This window comes from Anolis carolinensis, unplaced genomic scaffold (genome assembly GCF_035594765.1).
Source record: "Anolis carolinensis isolate JA03-04 unplaced genomic scaffold, rAnoCar3.1.pri scaffold_7, whole genome shotgun sequence".
NCBI lineage: Eukaryota > Metazoa > Chordata > Lepidosauria > Squamata > Dactyloidae > Anolis > Anolis carolinensis.
Genome location: NW_026943818.1, coordinates 38,726,279 through 38,748,927, shown reverse-complemented (window position 1 = coordinate 38,748,927; position 22,649 = coordinate 38,726,279). Strand labels below are relative to the sequence as shown.

The following is a 22,649-nucleotide window of genomic DNA, read 5'->3' as shown; positions in this document are numbered from 1 at the left end:
GATTACTATTATTATTTATTGGTATTATTACTGATCCGCATTATTAGTATTATTTATTAGCACCACCTCCTCTCCAAGCCATGGATCCTCTTCAAGCTTTTCCGGAGACGCCTTTTGTCGTCCGGCTCCGGAAAGAGCGAGGCCGGGTTGCGAGGTTCAATTTCCCCCCGTCTTCCTGCCAGCAACAACTTGAAGGAAACCCAAAAATAAACTTTATTTTCCAGCAGCACCTGGAGGTGGATAGAAATTTATGTCTGCTTTCGACGGGACCCGGTTCAGCTGAACAAGGATTGTTTACAAAGATAAGGATTTGTGAGTTGTAGTTCATTCACAGCCTTATAGAAAAACAACGCTGGGTATCCACACTAGTTAGTAGACATGTCCAAAAAATCGTTTTGAATCGTATATCGGAATTATTTCGGATTGTTCTCGCTTTTTGATACGCATTCTGAGACATTGTCTCACAGCGCAACCAGCAATGTAATTCGAACCATTGTTGGACCATTCTCTAATTGTCTCTTAATGTTTTGTTAATTTTTCGCGCCCCCCCTTCAATTTTTTAAAATATATTTTTAAAAATATTTTAAAAATTGTTTTTGTTTCTGCAACCTACCTTGAATGGGAGCTTAGCTCAGCCTAACATGGCTGCCACTCCCCGGCCAATCAGAAGCTTCCATGATGGACGCAAAGGGTTTTGATGAATCTATATATATAAAAGAGTGATGGCATCACGGCGACCCACAAAACAACAAAACTACAGGCCCCCCAACCTCAAAATTTGACAACACAACCCATCATCCACGGCTCTAGGTTGATACAACAAAAAGAAAAGAAAAATAAAGTCCTAATTAGAGGGAGAGGAATAATTGCTTTTATCCAATTGCTGCCAGTTAGAAGGCTAAGCTCCTCCAACTTGGTCTCCTAGCAACCCAATCAAAATAATAAAAAAACACTAAAAGAAATAATTGAAAATACACTAAAAATTAATACAATAAAATACTATAATAACAGAAAATAACTAAAAATAATACAAGAAAATAATAAAATATAATAAATAAAAAGATCAATAAAATTAATTAAAAAATACAAATAACGTCAAATAAAAATTACACAACAATTTTTAACCAATACAACCACCACTTTGTCACAGCAACGCATTGCCAGGCACAGCTAGTACTAATAATAATACTTTATTTATTCCCAGCAAGGGACTTGGAGTAGCTCACAGTAATAAAAACATAGTAGGTAACATGAAACAAAGTAAGTAACGTATCAAATTTAACACAATCCCCAAATTAACACAGTACAACCGATGCATCAATAGGCAAATGTGAACAACATTTAGTGTTATGAGGTTCTAGGCTTGTGTGTTCTGGAGCAGAAGGCTCTAGGTTAGAAGGCTCACAGCTAGAAGAGACTTTTCTCCATCTCTTCTTTTCAGACTTCCGCACAAAGAACCTTCTTTGTTCTAGGTTGTAATGATCTGAGCTAGGATGTTCTAGGTCATGAGGTTCTAGGTTGGGATGTTCTGGAGTGGAAGGTTCTAGATTATATGGTTCTAAGCTAGCTAACCCTTTCTCCATCTCTACTTTTCAGAATCCTCTTTGGATATTCTAGGTCGTGAGGTTCTAGGTCAAGGTGTTCTAGGTCATTAGATTGTTCTAGATTGTTCTAGGTCACAATGATCAAAGCCAGGGTGTTCTAGGTCCTGAGGTTCTAGGTTGGGATGTTCTAGACCAGAAGGCTTTATGTTAGATGGTTCTAAGCTAACGAGCCCTTTCTCTATCTCTTTGTTTCAGGTCATAATGATCTAAGTTAGGATATTCTAGGTCATGAGGTTCTAGGTCAATATGTTCCAGGTCATGGGATTACAGGTTGGGGTGTTCTAGAGCAAAAGGCTCTAGGGTAGATGGTTGTAAGCTAACTAGCACTTTCTCCATCTCTTTAGAATCATCCTTGTTCTAGGTCATAATGATCTAAGTTAGGATGTTCTAGGTCATGAGGTTCTAGACCAGAAGGCTTTATGTTAGATGGTTCTAAGCTAACGAGCCCTTTCTCTATCTCTTTGTTTCAGGTCATAATGATCTAAGTTAGGATATTCTATGTCATTAGATTCTAGGTCAAGATGTTCTAGGTCATGAGATTATAGGCCAGGATGTTCTAGAGCAGAAGGCTCTAGGTTAGATGGTTGTAAGCTAACGAGCACTTTCTCCATCTCTTTAGAATCATCTTTGTTCTAGGTCATAATGATGTAAGTTAGAATGTTCTAGGTCAATATGTTCTAGGTCATGGGGTTACCGGTTGGGATGTTCTAGAGCAGGAGGCTCTAGGTTAGATGGTTGTAAGCTAACTAGCACTTTCTCTATCTCTTTAGAATTATCTTTGTTCTAGGTCATAATGATATAAATCAGGATGTTCTAGGTCATCGGGTTTTAGGGTGGGATGTTCTAGAGCAGACGTGTCTAGGTTGAATGGTTCTAAGCTAACTAGCCCTTTCTCCATCTCTTCTTTTCATAATCTTTTTTGTTCTAGGTCATAATGATCTAAGTTGGGATGTTCTAGGTCTTGAGGTTATAGGTCAATATGGGATTATAGTTCGGGATGTTCTAGAGCAGAAGGCTCTAGGTTAGACAATTGTGAGCTAATGAGCACTTTCTCCATCTCTTATTTTTAGAATCTTTAGAATCTTTTTAGAATCATCTTTGTTCTTGGTCACAATGATCTAAGTTAGGATGTTCTAGGGGTGTGATGTTCTAGAGCAGAAGGCTCTGGGTTAGATGGTTCTAAGCTAACTGTTCTTTGGTCACAATGATCTAAGTTAGGATATTCTAGGTCGTGAGGTTCTCATTCGAGATGTTCTAGGACGTGAGATTATAGGTCGGGATGTTCTAGAGTAGAAGGCTCCAGGTTAGATGGTTGTAAGCTAACTAGCACTTTCTCCATCTCTTTAGAATCATCTTTGTTCTAGGTCATGATGATCTAAGTTAGGATGGTCTAGGTCATCGGGGTTTTAGGGTGGGATGTTCTAGAGCAGAGGGCTCTAGGTTAGATGGTTGTAAGCTAATCAGCACTTTCTCCATCTCTTTAAAATCATCTTTGTTCTAGGTCATAATGATATAAGTCAGAATGTTCTAGGTCATTGGGTTTTAGGATGGGATGTTCTAGAGCAGAAGGATCTAGGTTGAATGGTTCTAAGCTAACTAGCCCTTTCTCCATCTCTTCTTTTCAGAATCGTTTTTGTTCTAGGTCATAATGATCTAAGTTAGGATGTTCTAGGTCTGGATGTTCTAGACTAGAAGGCTCTAGGGTAGATGTTTCTAAGCTAATGAGCCCTTTCTCTATCTCTTCTTTTCAGAATCCTTTTTGTTTCAGGACATAATGATCTAAGTTAGGATGTTCTAGGTTGCGAGGTTCTAGGTCAAGATGTTCTAGGTCATGGGATTACAGGTTGGGATGTTCTAGAGCAGAAGGCTCCAGGTTAGATGGTTGTAAGCTAACTAGCACTTTCTCCATCTCTTCTTCTTAGAATCATCTTTGTTCTAGGTCACAATGATCTAAGTTAGAATGTTCTAGGTCATCTGGTTTTTAGAGTGGGATGTTCTAGAGCAGAAGGATCTAGGTTAAATGGTTCTAAGCTAACGAGCCCTTCTTTTCAGAATCCTCTTAGTTTCAGGTCATAATGATCTAAGTTAGAATGTTCTAGGTCGTGAGGTTCTAGGTCAATATGTTCTAGGTCATGGATTACAGGTTGGGATGTTCTAGAGCAGAAGGCTCTAGGTTAGATGGTTGTAAGCTAGCAAGCACTATCTCCATCTATTTAGAATCCTCATTGTTCTAGATCATAATGATCTAAGTCAGAATGTTCTAGGTCATTGTGTTTTTAAGGTGGGATGTTCTAGAGCAGAAGGATCTAGGTTAAATGGTTCTAAGCTAACTAGCCCTTTCTCCATATCTTCATTTCAGAATCTTTCTTGTTCTAGGTCATAATGATCTAAGTTACGATGTTCTAGGTCTGGATGTTCTAGACTAGAAGGCTCTAGGTTAGATGGTTCTAAGCTAACTGTTCTTTGGTCACAATGATCTAAGTTAGGATATTCTAGGTCGTGAGGTTCTCATTCGAGATGTTCTAGGACGTGAGATTATAGGTCGGGATGTTCTAGAGCAGAAGGCTCCAGGTTAGATGGTTGTAAGCTAACTAGCACTTTCTCCATCTCTTTAGAATCATCTTTGTTCTAGGTCATGATGATCTAAGTCAGGATGTTCTAGGTCATTGGGTTTTAGGGTGGGATGTTCTAGAGCAGAAGGATCTAGGTTGAATGGTTCTAAGCTAACTAGCCCTTTCTCCATCTCTTCTTTTCAGAATCGTTTTTGTTCTAGGTCATAATGATCTAAGTTAGGATGTTCTAGGTCTGGATGTTCTAGACTAGAAGGCTCTAGGGTAGATGTTTCTAAGCTAATGAGCCCTTTCTCTATCTCTTCTTTTCAGAATCCTCTTTGTTTCAGGTCATAATGATCTAAGTTAGGATGTTCTAGGTTGCGAGGTTCTAGGTCAAGATGTTCTAGGTCATGGGATTACAGGTTGGGATGTTCTAGAGCAGAAGGCTCTAGGTTAGATGGTTGTAAGCTAGCAAGCACTATCTCCATCTCTTTAGAATCCTCATTGTTCTAGATCATAATGATCTAAGTTAGGATGTTCTAGGTCATTGTGTTTTTAAGGTGGGATGTTCTAGAGCAGAAGGATCTAGGTTGAATGGTTCTAAGCTAACTGGCCCTTTCTCCATTTCTTCTTTTCAGAATCCTCTTTGTTCTTGGTCACAATGATCTAAGTCAGGATGTTCTAGGTTGCGAGGTTCTAGGTTGGGATGTTCTAGATTAGAAGGTTCTAGGTTAGGCATTATTATGTCAGCATTTGGGATACGGATGGGACAGAAAGAGGTTTTCTTTCACCGCTTTGAGGCTTGGGAAAAGTTGACGTCTTCCTTGCTCCAAGGCTTCGATCTTCTCAAAGGTGCAAGGCCATGACCACCACGAGCACCAGGAATGGTGGTCCATTGCGGAGAGTTCCGGAAAAGGCCTTCGGCTGGTTGAGGAGACTCGCAATGATCTCCTTCTGGTGGTTGCTGTGGGATGAGAGACAGAGGAAGGCACTAAATGTGTACGGCTCTGGAAGATCGCAACAAATCTATTCTAAGGAAGGCAAAATAATATGCATGCATGAAGAATGGCAAGATGCATCCTCACAGAAGGAAACAAAAATTATTTAGAAGTTAAATTATTAAATTATTAATAAATTATTGTAGAAGTTGAGGAAGCAGGAAGACACCATTGCTCCCTGGCTTCAGGGAAGCCTCGTCTTAGATTGCATTAGAAAACTTAGATTGCATTAGAAAACATAATATGCATGCCTGGAGAATGGCAAGATGCATCCTCACAGAAGGAAACAAAAATTATTTAGAAGTTAAATTATTAATAAATTATTGTAGAAGTTGAGGAAGCAGGAAGACACCATTGCTCCCTGGCTTCAGGGAAGCCTCGTCTTAGATTGCATTTACCATTGCTCCCTGGCTTCAGGGAAGCCTCGTCTTAGATTGCATTAGAAAACTTAGATTGCATTAGAAAACATAATATGCATGGATGGAGAATGGCAAGATACATCCTCACAGAAGGAAACAAAAATTATTTAGAAGTTAAATTATTAAATTATTAATAAATTATTGTAGAAGTTGAGGAAGCAGGAAGACACCATTGCTCCCTGGCTTCAGGGAAGCCTCATCTTAGATTGCATTAGAAAACTTAGATTGCATTAGAAAACATAATATGCATGCCTGGAGAATGGCAAGATGCATCCTCACAGAAGGAAACAAAAATTATTTAGAAGTTAAACTATTAAATTATTAATAAATTATTGTAGAAGTTGAGGAAGCAGGAAGACACCATTGCTCCCTGGCTTCAGGGAAGCCTCGTCTTAGATTGCATTTACCATTGCTCCCTGGCTTCAGGGAAGCCTCATCTTAGATTGCATTAGAAAACTTAGATTGCATTAGAAAACATAATATGCATGCCTGGAGAATGGCAAGATGCATCCTCACAGAAGGAAACAAAAATTATTTAGAAGTTAAATTATTAAATTATTAATAAATTATTGTAGAAGTTGAGGAAGCAGGAAGACACCATTGCTCCCTGGCTTCAGGGAAGCCTCGTCTTAGATTGCATTTACCATTGCTCCCTGGCTTCAGGGAAGCCTCGTCTTAGATTGCATTAGAAAACTTAGATTGCATTAGAAAACATAATATGCATGGATGGAGAATGGCAAGATACATCCTCACAGAAGGAAACAAAAATTATTTAGAAGTTAAATTATTAAATTATTAATAAATTATTGTAGAAGTTGAGGAAGCAGGAAGACACCATTGCTCCCTGGCTTCAGGGAAGCCTCATCTTAGATTGCATTAGAAAACTTAGATTGCATTAGAAAACATAATATGCATGCATGGAGAATGGCAAGATGCATCCTCACACAAGGAAACAAAAATTATTTAGAAGTTAAATTATTAATTATTAATAAATTATTGTAGTAGTTGAGGAAGCAAGAAGACACCATTGCTCCCTGGCTTCAGGGAAGCCTCGTCTTAGATTGCATTAGAAAACTGAGTGTGTGCTTGACTCCTGCGGCGCAGCTGGTTAGAAGCCAGCTGCAATAAATCACTACTGACTGAGAGGTCATGAGTTCGAACCAGCCCTGGTCAGAGTAAGCTCCTGACCATTAATAATGGGCTCGGGCTGTGGCGCAGGCTGGAGAGCAGCTGCAATGAATCACTGCAATGAATCACTCTGACCAGGAGGTCATGAGTTCGAGGCCCGCTCGGAGCCTATGTTTGTCTTGTCTTTGTTCTATGTTAAAAGGCATTGAATGTTTGCCTATATGTGTAATGTGATCCACCCTGAGTCCCCTTCGGGGTGAGAAAGAAGGGCGGAATATAAATGCTGTAAATAAATAAATAAATAAATAAATAAATAGTCTAGGTTGCATCAGTATCTGTCAAGTAGGAAATTTAGGTACCGCTTTATGCGGGGAGGCTAATTTAACTTAATTTATGACACCATAAAAAAACTTCCAGTAGCGTGTGGAAAGGAATGAGGAAGTACTCCATTGAGGACTCGGTGTCACAAGTGGACGCTGAAGCGGCACCTCCCCCTGTGGCCGGAATCGAGCAGACACTCATGAAGCCGGAAGCTGGAAAATGTTATAAATTGCCTCTGTGTCTGTCTATATATGTCGTATGTCTAGAGAAAGGAGCCCCTCCTTCTGTTTTCCTAGTCTAGCTACTCATTGGGGACTGGAGACTGGTGGAGTCCAGGATGACTCCCGACGGAAGCAAATAATTTATTCCATCTTTCCATAGTCACTGAATAATTCCGTCTTTCCATAGTCACTGAATAACAGTTCTACAGAGTTCCCGTAATAGAAATATATCCCCTCCTTCTAATCCTGTTTTCCTAGTCTAGCTACTCATTGGGGACTGGAGACTTGTGGAGTCCAGGATGACTCCCGACGGAAGCAAATAATTTATTCCATCTTTCCATAGTCACTGAATAATTCCGTCTTTCCATAGTCACTGAATAACAGTTCTAAAGAGTTCCCGTAATAGAGGAAGTATCCCCTCCTTCTAATCCTGTTTTCCTAGTCTAGCTACTCACTGAGGACTGGAGACTTGTGGAGTCCAGGATGACACCCAACGGAAGCAAATAATTTATTCCATCTTTCCATAGTCACTGAATAACAGTTCTAAAGATTTCCTGTAATAGAGAAAGTATCCCCTCCTTCTAATCCTGTTTTCCTAGTCTAGCTACTCATTGGGGACTGGAGACTGGTGGAGTCCAGGATGACTCCCGACGGAAGCAAATAATTTATTCCATCTTTCCATAGTCACTGAATAATTCCGTCTTTCCATAGTCACTGAATAACAGTTCTAAAGAGTTCCCGTAATAGAGAAAGTATCCCCTCCTTCTAATCCTGTTTTCGTAGTCTAGCTACTCATTGGGGACTGGAGACTTGTGGAGTCCAGGATGACTCCCGACGGAAGCTAATAATTTATTCCATCTTTCCACAGTCATTGAATAATTCCGTCTTTCCATAGTCACTGAATAACAGTTCTAAAGAGTTCCCGTAATAGAGAAAGTATCCCCTCCTTCTAATCCTGTTTTCGTAGTCTAGCTACTCATTGGGGACTGGAGACTTGTGGAGTCCAGGATGACTCCTGACGGAAGCAAATAATTTATTCCATCTTTCCATAGTCATTGCATAATTCCGTCTTTCCATAGTCACTGAATAACAGTTCTAAAGAGTTCCCGTAATAGAGAAAGTATCCCCTCCTTCTAATCCTGTTTTCCTAGTCTAGCTACTCATTGGGGACTGGAGACTTGTGGAGTCCAGGATGACTCCCGACGGAAGCTAATAATTTATTCCATCTTTCCACAGTCATTGAATAATTCCGTCTTTCCATAGTCACTGAATAACAGTTCTAAAGAGTTCCCGTAATAGAGAAAGTATCCCCTCCTTCTAATCCTGTTTTCCTAGTCTAGCTACTCATTGGGGACTGGAGACTTGTGGAGTCCAGGATGACTCCCGATGGAAGCAAATAATTTATTTCATCTTTCCATAGTCACTGAATAATTCCGTCTTTCCATAGTCACTGAATAACAGTTCTAAAGAGTTCCCGTAATAGAGAAAGTATCCCCTCCTTCTAATCCTGTTTTCGTAGTCTAGCTACTCATTGGGGACTGGAGACTTGTGGAGTCCAGGATGACTCCCGACGGAAGCTAATAATTTATTCCATCTTTCCACAGTCATTGAATAATTCCGTCTTTCCATAGTCACTGAATAACAGTTCTAAAGAGTTCCCGTAATAGAGAAAGTATTCCCTCCTTCTAATCCTGTTTTCGTAGTCTAGCTACTCATTGGGGACTGGAGACTTGTGGAGTCCAGGATGACTCCTGACGGAAGCAAATAATTTATTCCATCTTTCCATAGTCATTGAATAATTCCGTCTTTCCATAGTCACTGAATAACAGTTCTAAAGAGTTCCCGTAATAGAGAAAGTATCCCCTCCTTCTAATCCTGTTTTCCTAGTCTAGCTACTCATTGGGGACTGGAGACTTGTGGAGTCCAGGATGACTCCCGATGGAAGCAAATAATTTATTCCATCTTTCCATAGTCACTGAATAACTGTTCTAAAGATTTCCTGTAATAGAGAAAGTATCCCCTCCTTCTAATCCTGTTTTCGTAGTCTAGCTACTCATTGGGGACTGGAGACTTGTGGAGTCCAGGATGACTCCCGATGGAAGCGAATAATTTATTCCATCTTTCCATAGTCACTGAATAATTCTGTCTTTCCATAGTCACTGAATAACAGTTCTAAAGAGTTCCCGTAATAGAGAAAGTATCCCCTCCTTCTAATCCTGTTTTCCTAGTCTAGCTACTCATTGGGGACTGGAGACTGGTGGAGTCCAGGATGACTCCCGACGGAAGCAAATAATTTATTCCATCTTTCCATAGTCACTGAATAATTCCGTCTTTCCATAGTCACTGAATAACAGTTCTACAGAGTTCCCGTAATAGAAATATATCCCCTCCTTCTAATCCTGTTTTCCTAGTCTAGCTACTCATTGGGGACTGGAGACTTGTGGAGTCCAGGATGACTCCCGACGGAAGCAAATAATTTATTCCATCTTTCCATAGTCACTGAATAATTCCGTCTTTCCATAGTCACTGAATAACAGTTCTAAAGAGTTCCCGTAATAGAGAAAGTATCCCCTCCTTCTAATCCTGTTTTCCTAGTCTAGCTACTCACTGAGGACTGGAGACTTGTGGAGTCCAGGATGACACCCAACGGAAGCAAATAATTTATTCCATCTTTCCATAGTCACTGAATAACAGTTCTAAAGATTTCCTGTAATAGAGAAAGTATCCCCTCCTTCTAATCCTGTTTTCCAAGTCTAGCTACTCATTGGGGACTGGAGACTTGTGGAGTCCAGGATGACTCCCGATGGAAGCAAATAATTTATTCCATCTTTCCATAGTCACTGAATAATTCCGTCTTTCCATAGTCACTGAATAACAGTTCTAAAGAGTTCCCGTAATAGAGAAAGTATCCCCTCCTTCTAATCCTGTTTTCCTAGTCTAGCTACTCATTGGGGACTGGAGACTTGTGGAGTCCAGGATGACTCCCGACGGAAGCTAATAATTTATTCCATCTTTCCACAGTCATTGAATAATTCCGTCTTTCCATAGTCACTGAATAACAGTTCTAAAGAGTTCCCGTAATAGAGAAAGTATCCCCTCCTTCTAATCCTGTTTTCCTAGTCTAGCTACTCATTGGGGACTGGAGACTTGTGGAGTCCAGGATGACTCCCGACGGAAGCTAATAATTTATTCCATCTTTCCACAGTCATTGAATAATTCCGTCTTTCCATAGTCACTGAATAACAGTTCTAAAGAGTTCCCGTAATAGAGAAAGTATCCCCTCCTTCTAATCCTGTTTTCCTAGTCTAGCTACTCATTGGGGACTGGAGACTTGTGGAGTCCAGGATGACTCCCGATGGAAGCAAATAATTTATTTCATCTTTCCATAGTCACTGAATAATTCCGTCTTTCCATAGTCACTGAATAACAGTTCTAAAGAGTTCCCGTAATAGAGAAAGTATCCCCTCCTTCTAATCCTGTTTTCCTAGTCTAGCTACTCATTGGGGACTGGAGACTGGTGGAGTCCAGGATGACTCCCGACGGAAGCAAATAATTTATTCCATCTTTCCATAGTCACTGAATAATTCCGTCTTTCCATAGTCACTGAATAACAGTTCTACAGAGTTCCCGTAATAGAAATATATCCCCTCCTTCTAATCCTGTTTTCCTAGTCTAGCTACTCATTGGGGACTGGAGACTTGTGGAGTCCAGGATGACTCCCGACGGAAGCAAATAATTTATTCCATCTTTCCATAGTCACTGAATAATTCCGTCTTTCCATAGTCACTGAATAACAGTTCTAAAGAGTTCCCGTAATAGAGAAAGTATCCCCTCCTTCTAATCCTGTTTTCCTAGTCTAGCTACTCACTGAGGACTGGAGACTTGTGGAGTCCAGGATGACACCCAACGGAAGCAAATAATTTATTCCATCTTTCCATAGTCACTGAATAACAGTTCTAAAGATTTCCTGTAATAGAGAAAGTATCCCCTCCTTCTAATCCTGTTTTCCTAGTCTAGCTACTCATTGGGGACTGGAGACTTGTGGAGTCCAGGATGACTCCCGATGGAAGCAAATAATTTATTCCATCTTTCCATAGTCACTGAATAATTCCGTCTTTCCATAGTCACTGAATAACAGTTCTAAAGAGTTCCCGTAATAGAGAAAGTATCCCCTCCTTCTAATCCTGTTTTCCTAGTCTAGCTACTCATTGGGGACTGGAGACTTGTGGAGTCCAGGATGACTCCCGACGGAAGCTAATAATTTATTCCATCTTTCCACAGTCATTGAATAATTCCGTCTTTCCATAGTCACTGAATAACAGTTCTAAAGAGTTCCCGTAATAGAGAAAGTATCCCCTCCTTCTAATCCTGTTTTCCTAGTCTAGCTACTCATTGGGGACTGGAGACTTGTGGAGTCCAGGATGACTCCTGACGGAAGCAAATAATTTATTCCATCTTTCCATAGTCATTGAATAATTCCGTCTTTCCATAGTCACTGAATAACAGTTCTAAAGAGTTCCCGTAATAGAGAAACTATCCCCTCCTTCTAATCCTGTTTTCCTAGTCTAGCTACTCATTGGGGACTGGAGACTTGTGGAGTCCAGGATGACTCCCGACGGAAGCTAATAATTTATTCCATCTTTCCACAGTCATTGAATAATTCCGTCTTTCCATAGTCACTGAATAACAGTTCTAAAGAGTTCCCGTAATAGAGAAAATATCCCCTCCTTCTAATCCTGTTTTCCTAGTCTAGCTACTCATTGGGGACTGGAGACTTGTGGAGTCCAGGATGACTCCCGATGGAAGCAAATAATTTATTTCATCTTTCCATAGTCACTGAATAATTCCGTCTTTCCATAGTCACTGAATAACAGTTCTAAAGAGTTCCCGTAATAGAGAAAGTATCCCCTCCTTCTAATCCTGTTTTCGTAGTCTAGCTACTCATTGGGGACTGGAGACTTGTGGAGTCCAGGATGACTCCTGACGGAAGCAAATAATTTATTCCATCTTTCCATAGTCATTGAATAATTCCGTCTTTCCATAGTCACTGAATAACAGTTCTAAAGAGTTCCTGTAATAGAGAAAGTATCCCCTCCTTCTAATCCTGTTTTCCTAGTCTAGCTACTCATTGGGGACTGGAGACTTGTGGAGTCCAGGATGACTCCCGATGGAAGCAAATAATTTATTCCATCTTTCCATAGTCACTGAATAACTGTTCTAAAGATTTCCTGTAATAGAGAAAGTATCCCCTCCTTCTAATCCTGTTTTCGTAGTCTAGCTACTCATTGGGGACTGGAGACTTGTGGAGTCCAGGATGACTCCCGATGGAAGCGAATAATTTATTCCATCTTTCCATAGTCACTGAATAATTCTGTCTTTCCATAGTCACTGAATAACAGTTCTAAAGATTTCCTGTAATAGAGAAAGTATCCCCTCCTTCTAATCCTGTTTTCCTAGTCTAGCTACTCATTGGGGACTGGAGACTTGTGGAGTCCAGGATGACTCCCGATGGAAGCAAATAATTTATTTCATCTTTCCATAGTCACTGAATAATTCCGTCTTTCCATAGTCACTGAATAACAGTTCTAAAGAGTTCCCGTAATAGAGAAAGTATCCCCTCCTTCTAATCCTGTTTTCGTAGTCTAGCTACTCATTGGGGACTGGAGACTTGTGGAGTCCAGGATGACTCCTGACGGAAGCAAATAATGTATTCCATCTTTCCATAGTCATTGAATAATTCCGTCTTTCCATAGTCACTGAATAACAGTTCTAAAGAGTTCCCGTAATAGAGAAAGTATCCCCTCCTTCTAATCCTGTTTTCCTAGTCTAGCTACTCATTGGGGACTGGAGACTTGTGGAGTCCAGGATGACTCCCGATGGAAGCAAATAATTTATTCCATCTTTCCATAGTCACTGAATAACTGTTCTAAAGATTTCCTGTAATAGAGAAAGTATCCCCTCCTTCTAATCCTGTTTTCGTAGTCTAGCTACTCATTGGGGACTGGAGACTTGTGGAGTCCAGGATGACTCCCGACGGAAGCAAATAATTTATTCCATCTTTCCATAGTCACTGAATAATTCCATCTTTCCATAGTCACTGAATAACAGTTCTACAGAGTTCCCGTAATAGAAATATATCCCCTCCTTCTAATCCTGTTTTCCTAGTCTAGCTACTCATTGGGGACTGGAGACTTGTGGAGTCCAGGATGACTCCCGACGGAAGCAAATAATTTATTCCATCTTTCCATAGTCACTGAATAATTCCGTCTTTCCATAGTCACTGAATAACAGTTCTAAAGAGTTCCCGTAATAGAGAAAGTATCCCCTCCTTCTAATCCTGTTTTCCTAGTCTAGCTACTCATTGGGGACTGGAGACTTGTGGAGTCCAGGATGACTCCCGACGGAAGCTAATAATTTATTCCATCTTTCCACAGTCATTGAATAATTCCGTCTTTCCATAGTCACTGAATAACAGTTCTAAAGAGTTCCCGTAATAGAGAAAATATCCCCTCCTTCTAATCCTGTTTTCCTAGTCTAGCTACTCATTGGGGACTGGAGACTTGTGGAGTCCAGGATGACTCCCGATGGAAGCAAATAATTTATTTCATCTTTCCATAGTCACTGAATAATTCCGTCTTTCCATAGTCACTGAATAACAGTTCTAAAGAGTTCCCGTAATAGAGAAAGTATCCCCTCCTTCTAATCCTGTTTTCGTAGTCTAGCTACTCATTGGGGACTGGAGACTTGTGGAGTCCAGGATGACTCCTGACGGAAGCAAATAATTTATTCCATCTTTCCATAGTCATTGAATAATTCCGTCTTTCCATAGTCACTGAATAACAGTTCTAAAGAGTTCCTGTAATAGAGAAAGTATCCCCTCCTTCTAATCCTGTTTTCCTAGTCTAGCTACTCATTGGGGACTGGAGACTTGTGGAGTCCAGGATGACTCCCGATGGAAGCAAATAATTTATTCCATCTTTCCATAGTCACTGAATAACTGTTCTAAAGATTTCCTGTAATAGAGAAAGTATCCCCTCCTTCTAATCCTGTTTTCGTAGTCTAGCTACTCATTGGGGACTGGAGACTTGTGGAGTCCAGGATGACTCCCGATGGAAGCGAATAATTTATTCCATCTTTCCATAGTCACTGAATAATTCTGTCTTTCCATAGTCACTGAATAACAGTTCTAAAGATTTCCTGTAATAGAGAAAGTATCCCCTCCTTCTAATCCTGTTTTCCTAGTCTAGCTACTCATTGGGGACTGGAGACTTGTGGAGTCCAGGATGACTCCCGATGGAAGCAAATAATTTATTTCATCTTTCCATAGTCACTGAATAATTCCGTCTTTCCATAGTCACTGAATAACAGTTCTAAAGAGTTCCCGTAATAGAGAAAGTATCCCCTCCTTCTAATCCTGTTTTCGTAGTCTAGCTACTCATTGGGGACTGGAGACTTGTGGAGTCCAGGATGACTCCTGACGGAAGCAAATAATGTATTCCATCTTTCCATAGTCATTGAATAATTCCGTCTTTCCATAGTCACTGAATAACAGTTCTAAAGAGTTCCCGTAATAGAGAAAGTATCCCCTCCTTCTAATCCTGTTTTCCTAGTCTAGCTACTCATTGGGGACTGGAGACTTGTGGAGTCCAGGATGACTCCCGATGGAAGCAAATAATTTATTCCATCTTTCCATAGTCACTGAATAACTGTTCTAAAGATTTCCTGTAATAGAGAAAGTATCCCCTCCTTCTAATCCTGTTTTCGTAGTCTAGCTACTCATTGGGGACTGGAGACTTGTGGAGTCCAGGATGACTCCCGATGGAAGCGAATAATTTATTCCATCTTTCCATAGTCACTGAATAATTCTGTCTTTCCATAGTCACTGAATAACAGTTCTAAAGAGTTCCCGTAATAGAGAAAGTATCCCCTCCTTCTAATCCTGTTTTCCTAGTCTAGCTACTCATTGGGGACTGGAGACTTGTGGAGTCCAGGATGACTCCCGACGGAAGCAAATAATTTATTCCATCTTTCCATAGTCACTGAATAATTCCATCTTTCCATAGTCACTGAATAACAGTTCTACAGAGTTCCCGTAATAGAAATATATCCCCTCCTTCTAATCCTGTTTTCCTAGTCTAGCTACTCATTGGGGACTGGAGACTTGTGGAGTCCAGGATGACTCCCGACGGAAGCAAATAATTTATTCCATCTTTCCATAGTCACTGAATAATTCCGTCTTTCCATAGTCACTGAATAACAGTTCTAAAGAGTTCCCGTAATAGAGAAAGTATCCCCTCCTTCTAATCCTGTTTTCCTAGTCTAGCTACTCACTGAGGACTGGAGACTTGTGGAGTCCAGGATGACACCCAACGGAAGCAAATAATTTATTCCATCTTTCCATAGTCACTGAATAACAGTTCTAAAGATTTCCTGTAATAGAGAAAGTATCCCCTCCTTCTAATCCTGTTTTCCTAGTCTAGCTACTCATTGGGGACTGGAGACTTGTGGAGTCCAGGATGACTCCCGATGGAAGCAAATAATTTATTCCATCTTTCCATAGTCACTGAATAATTCCGTCTTTCCATAGTCACTGAATAACAGTTCTAAAGAGTTCCCGTAATAGAGAAAGTATCCCCTCCTTCTAATCCTGTTTTCCTAGTCTAGCTACTCATTGGGGACTGGAGACTTGTGGAGTCCAGGATGACTCCCGACGGAAGCTAATAATTTATTCCATCTTTCCACAGTCATTGAATAATTCCGTCTTTCCATAGTCACTGAATAACAGTTCTAAAGAGTTCCCGTAATAGAGAAAGTATCCCCTCCTTCTAATCCTGTTTTCCTAGTCTAGCTACTCATTGGGGACTGGAGACTTGTGGAGTCCAGGATGACTCCTGACGGAAGCAAATAATTTATTCCATCTTTCCATAGTCATTGAATAATTCCGTCTTTCCATAGTCACTGAATAACAGTTCTAAAGAGTTCCCGTAATAGAGAAACTATCCCCTCCTTCTAATCCTGTTTTCCTAGTCTAGCTACTCATTGGGGACTGGAGACTTGTGGAGTCCAGGATGACTCCTGACGGAAGCAAATAATTTATTCCATCTTTCCATAGTCATTGAATAATTCCGTCTTTCCATAGTCACTGAATAACAGTTCTAAAGAGTTCCTGTAATAGAGAAAGTATCCCCTCCTTCTAATCCTGTTTTCCTAGTCTAGCTACTCATTGGGGACTGGAGACTTGTGGAGTCCAGGATGACTCCCGATGGAAGCAAATAATTTATTCCATCTTTCCATAGTCACTGAATAACTGTTCTAAAGATTTCCTGTAATAGAGAAAGTATCCCCTCCTTCTAATCCTGTTTTCGTAGTCTAGCTACTCATTGGGGACTGGAGACTTGTGGAGTCCAGGATGACTCCCGATGGAAGCGAATAATTTATTCCATCTTTCCATAGTCACTGAATAATTCTGTCTTTCCATAGTCACTGAATAACAGTTCTAAAGATTTCCTGTAATAGAGAAAGTATCCCCTCCTTCTAATCCTGTTTTCCTAGTCTAGCTACTCATTGGGGACTGGAGACTTGTGGAGTCCAGGATGACTCCCGATGGAAGCAAATAATTTATTCCATCTTTCCACAGTCATTGAATAATTCCGTCTTTCCATAGTCACTGAATAACAGTTCTAAAGAGTTCCCGTAATAGAGAAAGTATCCCCTCCTTCTAATCCTGTTTTCCTAGTCTAGCTACTCATTGGGGACTGGAGACTTGTGGAGTCCAGGATGACTCCCGATGGAAGCGAATAATTTATTCCATCTTTCCATAGTCACTGAATAATTCCGTCTTTCCACAGTCACTGAATAACAGTTCTAAAGAGTTCCCGTAATAGAGAAAGTATCCCCTCCTTCTAATCCTGTTTTCCTAGTCTAGCTACTCATTGGGGACTGGAGACTTGTGGAGTCCAGGATGACTCCCGATGGAAGCAAATAATTTATTCCATCTTTCCATAGTCACTGAATAACTGTTCTAAAGATTTCCTGTAATAGAGAAAGTATCCCCTCCTTCTAATCCTGTTTTCGTAGTCTAGCTACTCATTGGGGACTGGAGACTTGTGGAGTCCAGGATGACTCCCGATGGAAGCGAATAATTTATTCCATCTTTCCATAGTCACTGAATAATTCTGTCTTTCCATAGTCACTGAATAACAGTTCTAAAGAGTTCCCGTAATAGAGAAAGTATCCCCTCCTTCTAATCCTGTTTTCCTAGTCTAGCTACTCATTGGGGACTGGAGACTGGTGGAGTCCAGGATGACTCCCGACGGAAGCAAATAATTTATTCCATCTTTCCATAGTCACTGAATAATTCCGTCTTTCCATAGTCACTGAATAACAGTTCTACAGAGTTCCCGTAATAGAAATATATCCCCTCCTTCTAATCCTGTTTTCCTAGTCTAGCTACTCATTGGGGACTGGAGACTTGTGGAGTCCAGGATGACTCCCGACGGAAGCAAATAATTTATTCCATCTTTCCATAGTCACTGAATAATTCCGTCTTTCCATAGTCACTGAATAACAGTTCTAAAGAGTTCCCGTAATAGAGAAAGTATCCCCTCCTTCTAATCCTGTTTTCCTAGTCTAGCTACTCACTGAGGACTGGAGACTTGTGGAGTCCAGGATGACACCCAACGGAAGCAAATAATTTATTCCATCTTTCCATAGTCACTGAATAACAGTTCTAAAGATTTCCTGTAATAGAGAAAGTATCCCCTCCTTCTAATCCTGTTTTCCAAGTCTAGCTACTCATTGGGGACTGGAGACTTGTGGAGTCCAGGATGACTCCCGATGGAAGCAAATAATTTATTCCATCTTTCCATAGTCACTGAATAATTCCGTCTTTCCATAGTCACTGAATAACAGTTCTAAAGAGTTCCCGTAATAGAGAAAGTATCCCCTCCTTCTAATCCTGTTTTCCTAGTCTAGCTACTCATTGGGGACTGGAGACTTGTGGAGTCCAGGATGACTCCCGACGGAAGCTAATAATTTATTCCATCTTTCCACAGTCATTGAATAATTCCGTCTTTCCATAGTCACTGAATAACAGTTCTAAAGAGTTCCCGTAATAGAGAAAGTATCCCCTCCTTCTAATCCTGTTTTCCTAGTCTAGCTACTCATTGGGGACTGGAGACTTGTGGAGTCCAGGATGACTCCCGACGGAAGCTAATAATTTATTCCATCTTTCCACAGTCATTGAATAATTCCGTCTTTCCATAGTCACTGAATAACAGTTCTAAAGAGTTCCCGTAATAGAGAAAGTATCCCCTCCTTCTAATCCTGTTTTCCTAGTCTAGCTACTCATTGGGGACTGGAGACTTGTGGAGTCCAGGATGACTCCCGACGGAAGCTAATAATTTATTCCATCTTTCCACAGTCATTGAATAATTCCGTCTTTCCATAGTCACTGAATAACAGTTCTAAAGAGTTCCCGTAATAGAGAAAGTATCCCCTCCTTCTAATCCTGTTTTCCTAGTCTAGCTACTCATTGGGGACTGGAGACTTGTGGAGTCCAGGATGACTCCCGATGGAAGCAAATAATTTATTTCATCTTTCCATAGTCACTGAATAATTCCGTCTTTCCATAGTCACTGAATAACAGTTCTAAAGAGTTCCCGTAATAGAGAAAGTATCCCCTCCTTCTAATCCTGTTTTCGTAGTCTAGCTACTCATTGGGGACTGGAGACTTGTGGAGTCCAGGATGACTCCTGACGGAAGCAAATAATTTATTCCATCTTTCCATAGTCATTGAATAATTCCGTCTTTCCATAGTCACTGAATAACAGTTCTAAAGAGTTCCCGTAATAGAGAAAGTATCCCCTCCTTCTAATCCTGTTTTCCTAGTCTAGCTACTCATTGGGGACTGGAGACTTGTGGAGTCCAGGATGACTCCCGATGGAAGCAAATAATTTATTCCATCTTTCCATAGTCACTGAATAACTGTTCTAAAGATTTCCTGTAATAGAGAAAGTATCCCCTCCTTCTAATCCTGTTTTCGTAGTCTAGCTACTCATTGGGGACTGGAGACTTGTGGAGTCCAGGATGACTCCCGATGGAAGCGAATAATTTATTCCATCTTTCCATAGTCACTGAATAATTCTGTCTTTCCATAGTCACTGAATAACAGTTCTAAAGAGTTCCCGTAATAGAGAAAGTATCCCCTCCTTCTAATCCTGTTTTCCTAGTCTAGCTACTCATTGGGGACTGGAGACTGGTGGAGTCCAGGATGACTCCCGACGGAAGCAAATAATTTATTCCATCTTTCCATAGTCACTGAATAATTCCGTCTTTCCATAGTCACTGAATAACAGTTCTACAGAGTTCCCGTAATAGAAATATATCCCCTCCTTCTAATCCTGTTTTCCTAGTCTAGCTACTCATTGGGGACTGGAGACTTGTGGAGTCCAGGATGACTCCCGACGGAAGCAAATAATTTATTCCATCTTTCCATAGTCACTGAATAATTCCGTCTTTCCATAGTCACTGAATAACAGTTCTAAAGAGTTCCCGTAATAGAGAAAGTATCCCCTCCTTCTAATCCTGTTTTCCTAGTCTAGCTACTCACTGAGGACTGGAGACTTGTGGAGTCCAGGATGACACCCAACGGAAGCAAATAATTTATTCCATCTTTCCATAGTCACTGAATAACAGTTCTAAAGATTTCCTGTAATAGAGAAAGTATCCCCTCCTTCTAATCCTGTTTTCCTAGTCTAGCTACTCATTGGGGACTGGAGACTTGTGGAGTCCAGGATGACTCCCGATGGAAGCAAATAATTTATTCCATCTTTCCATAGTCACTGAATAATTCCGTCTTTCCATAGTCACTGAATAACAGTTCTAAAGAGTTCCCGTAATAGAGAAAGTATCCCCTCCTTCTAATCCTGTTTTCCTAGTCTAGCTACTCATTGGGGACTGGAGACTTGTGGAGTCCAGGATGACTCCCGACGGAAGCTAATAATTTATTCCATCTTTCCACAGTCATTGAATAATTCCGTCTTTCCATAGTCACTGAATAACAGTTCTAAAGAGTTCCCGTAATAGAGAAAGTATCCCCTCCTTCTAATCCTGTTTTCCTAGTCTAGCTACTCATTGGGGACTGGAGACTTGTGGAGTCCAGGATGACTCCCGATGGAAGCAAATAATTTATTTCATCTTTCCATAGTCACTGAATAATTCCGTCTTTCCATAGTCACTGAATAACAGTTCTAAAGAGTTCCCGTAATAGAGAAAGTATCCCCTCCTTCTAATCCTGTTTTCCTAGTCTAGCTACTCATTGGGGACTGGAGACTTGTGGAGTCCAGGATGACTCCCGATGGAAGCAAATAATTTATTCCATCTTTCCATAGTCACTGAATAACTGTTCTAAAGATTTCCTGTAATAGAGAAAGTATCCCCTCCTTCTAATCCTGTTTTCGTAGTCTAGCTACTCATTGGGGACTGGAGACTTGTGGAGTCCAGGATGACTCCCGATGGAAGCGAATAATTTATTCCATCTTTCCATAGTCACTGAATAATTCTGTCTTTCCATAGTCACTGAATAACAGTTCTAAAGATTTCCTGTAATAGAGAAAGTATCCCCTCCTTCTAATCCTGTTTTCCTAGTCTAGCTACTCATTGGGGACTGGAGACTTGTGGAGTCCAGGATGACTCCCGATGGAAGCAAATAATTTATTCCATCTTTCCACAGTCATTGAATAATTCCGTCTTTCCATAGTCACTGAATAACAGTTCTAAAGAGTTCCCGTAATAGAGAAAGTATCCCCTCCTTCTAATCCTGTTTTCCTAGTCTAGCTACTCATTGGGGACTGGAGACTTGTGGAGTCCAGGATGACTCCCGATGGAAGCAAATAATTTATTCCATCTTTCCATAGTCACTGAATAATTCCGTCTTTCCACAGTCACTGAATAACAGTTCTAAAGAGTTCCCGTAATAGAGAAAGTATCCCCTCCTTCTAATCCTGTTTTCCTAGTCTAGCTACTCATTGGGGACTGGAGACTTGTGGAGTCCAGGATGACTCCCGATGGAAGCAAATAATTTATTCCATCTTTCCATAGTCACTGAATAATTCCGTCTTTCCGTAGTCGCTGAATAACAGTTCTAAAGAGTTCCCGGCGGGGAAACGCTGGACCGAACGAAGCACAAACTCAACTTACTTTAAGTCTTCCAGCTTCAGGGTCCAGTTTTGCAGGACGGCGAGTTCTCCTGGCAAAGAAAGAAAAATATGGGACTCCATATATGTCTGTACATCCAAATCCCGACCACGGCCGGCCCTGCTCAGCATCTGAGATCTAAAGCACTAAAGCATCCCTTGCCCTTTGGTGAACTAGAAATCCCAAACCGTTGGGCTTCCTCACCTTTGAGGAACTTGTTTTCCAGCTCCTGCTGCTGCAAACGCACACCGAGCTGCCTCGCTTCGGAACGAAGGGCCGAGGAGTTTGCGGCCAGCCACCTCTGGTCAGGAAATCAGACAAAAAATAAATAAATGGGATTTTCGGCACCACCTTCCTCGCACCCAATACCCAAACACATCTATTTATCATCTATCTCTCTACATATGTACTTATCTATCTGTCAATCTATCATGGGATGGACCCAGGACGATGGGAGTTGCAGTTCATCCATCAGAGAGTCCTGTGACTCACACCAGGTAACAAACTATTATTATTATTATTATTATTATTATTATTATTATTATTATTAATAATAATAATAATAATAATTGGATTATTATTATTATTATCATCATCATCATCATGGGATGGACCCAGGACGATGGGAGTTGCAGTTCATCCATCAGAGAGTCCTGTGACTCACACCAGGTAACAAACTATTATTATTATTATTATTATTATTATTATTAATAATAATAATAACAATAATAATAATAATATTTGGATTATTATTATTATTATCATCATCATCATGGGATGGACTCAGGATGATGGGAGTTGCAGTTCATCCATCAGAGAGTCCTGTGACTCACACCAGGTAACAAACTATTATTATTATTATTATTATTATTATTATTATTATTATTATTATTACTATTATTATCATCATCATGGGATGGACCCAGGTTGATGGGAGTTGCAGTTCGTCCATATCCGGAGAGCCCTGTGACTCCAACCAGGTAGCAAACTATTATTATTATTATTATTATTATTATTATTATTATTATTATTATTATTATCATCATGGGAAGGACCCAGGTTAATGGGAGTCACAGTTCGTCCATATCCAGAGAGTCCTGTGACTCCAACCAAGTAGCAAACTATTATTATTATTATTATTATTATTATTATTATTATTATTATTATTATTATCATGGGATGGATCCAGGTTGATGGGAGTTGCAGTTCG

At 40.4% G+C, this 22,649-nt stretch overlaps 1 long non-coding RNA gene across 1 annotated transcript in view; it reads right to left on the bottom strand.

Annotated features, from left to right (window-relative positions):
* Nucleotides 1-3,647: 3,647 nt before the first annotated feature.
* LOC134293024 (uncharacterized) overlaps nt 3,648-22,649 on the bottom strand; it is a 23,718-nt gene continuing 4,716 nt past the window's right edge. The window contains exons 3-5 of the long non-coding RNA XR_010000095.1: nt 21,644-21,740; nt 21,443-21,491; nt 3,648-5,120 (exon numbers count right to left, since the gene is read on the bottom strand). This is a non-coding gene — a long non-coding RNA (uncharacterized LOC134293024). The remainder of the gene's footprint in view (nt 5,121-21,442; nt 21,492-21,643; nt 21,741-22,649) is intronic.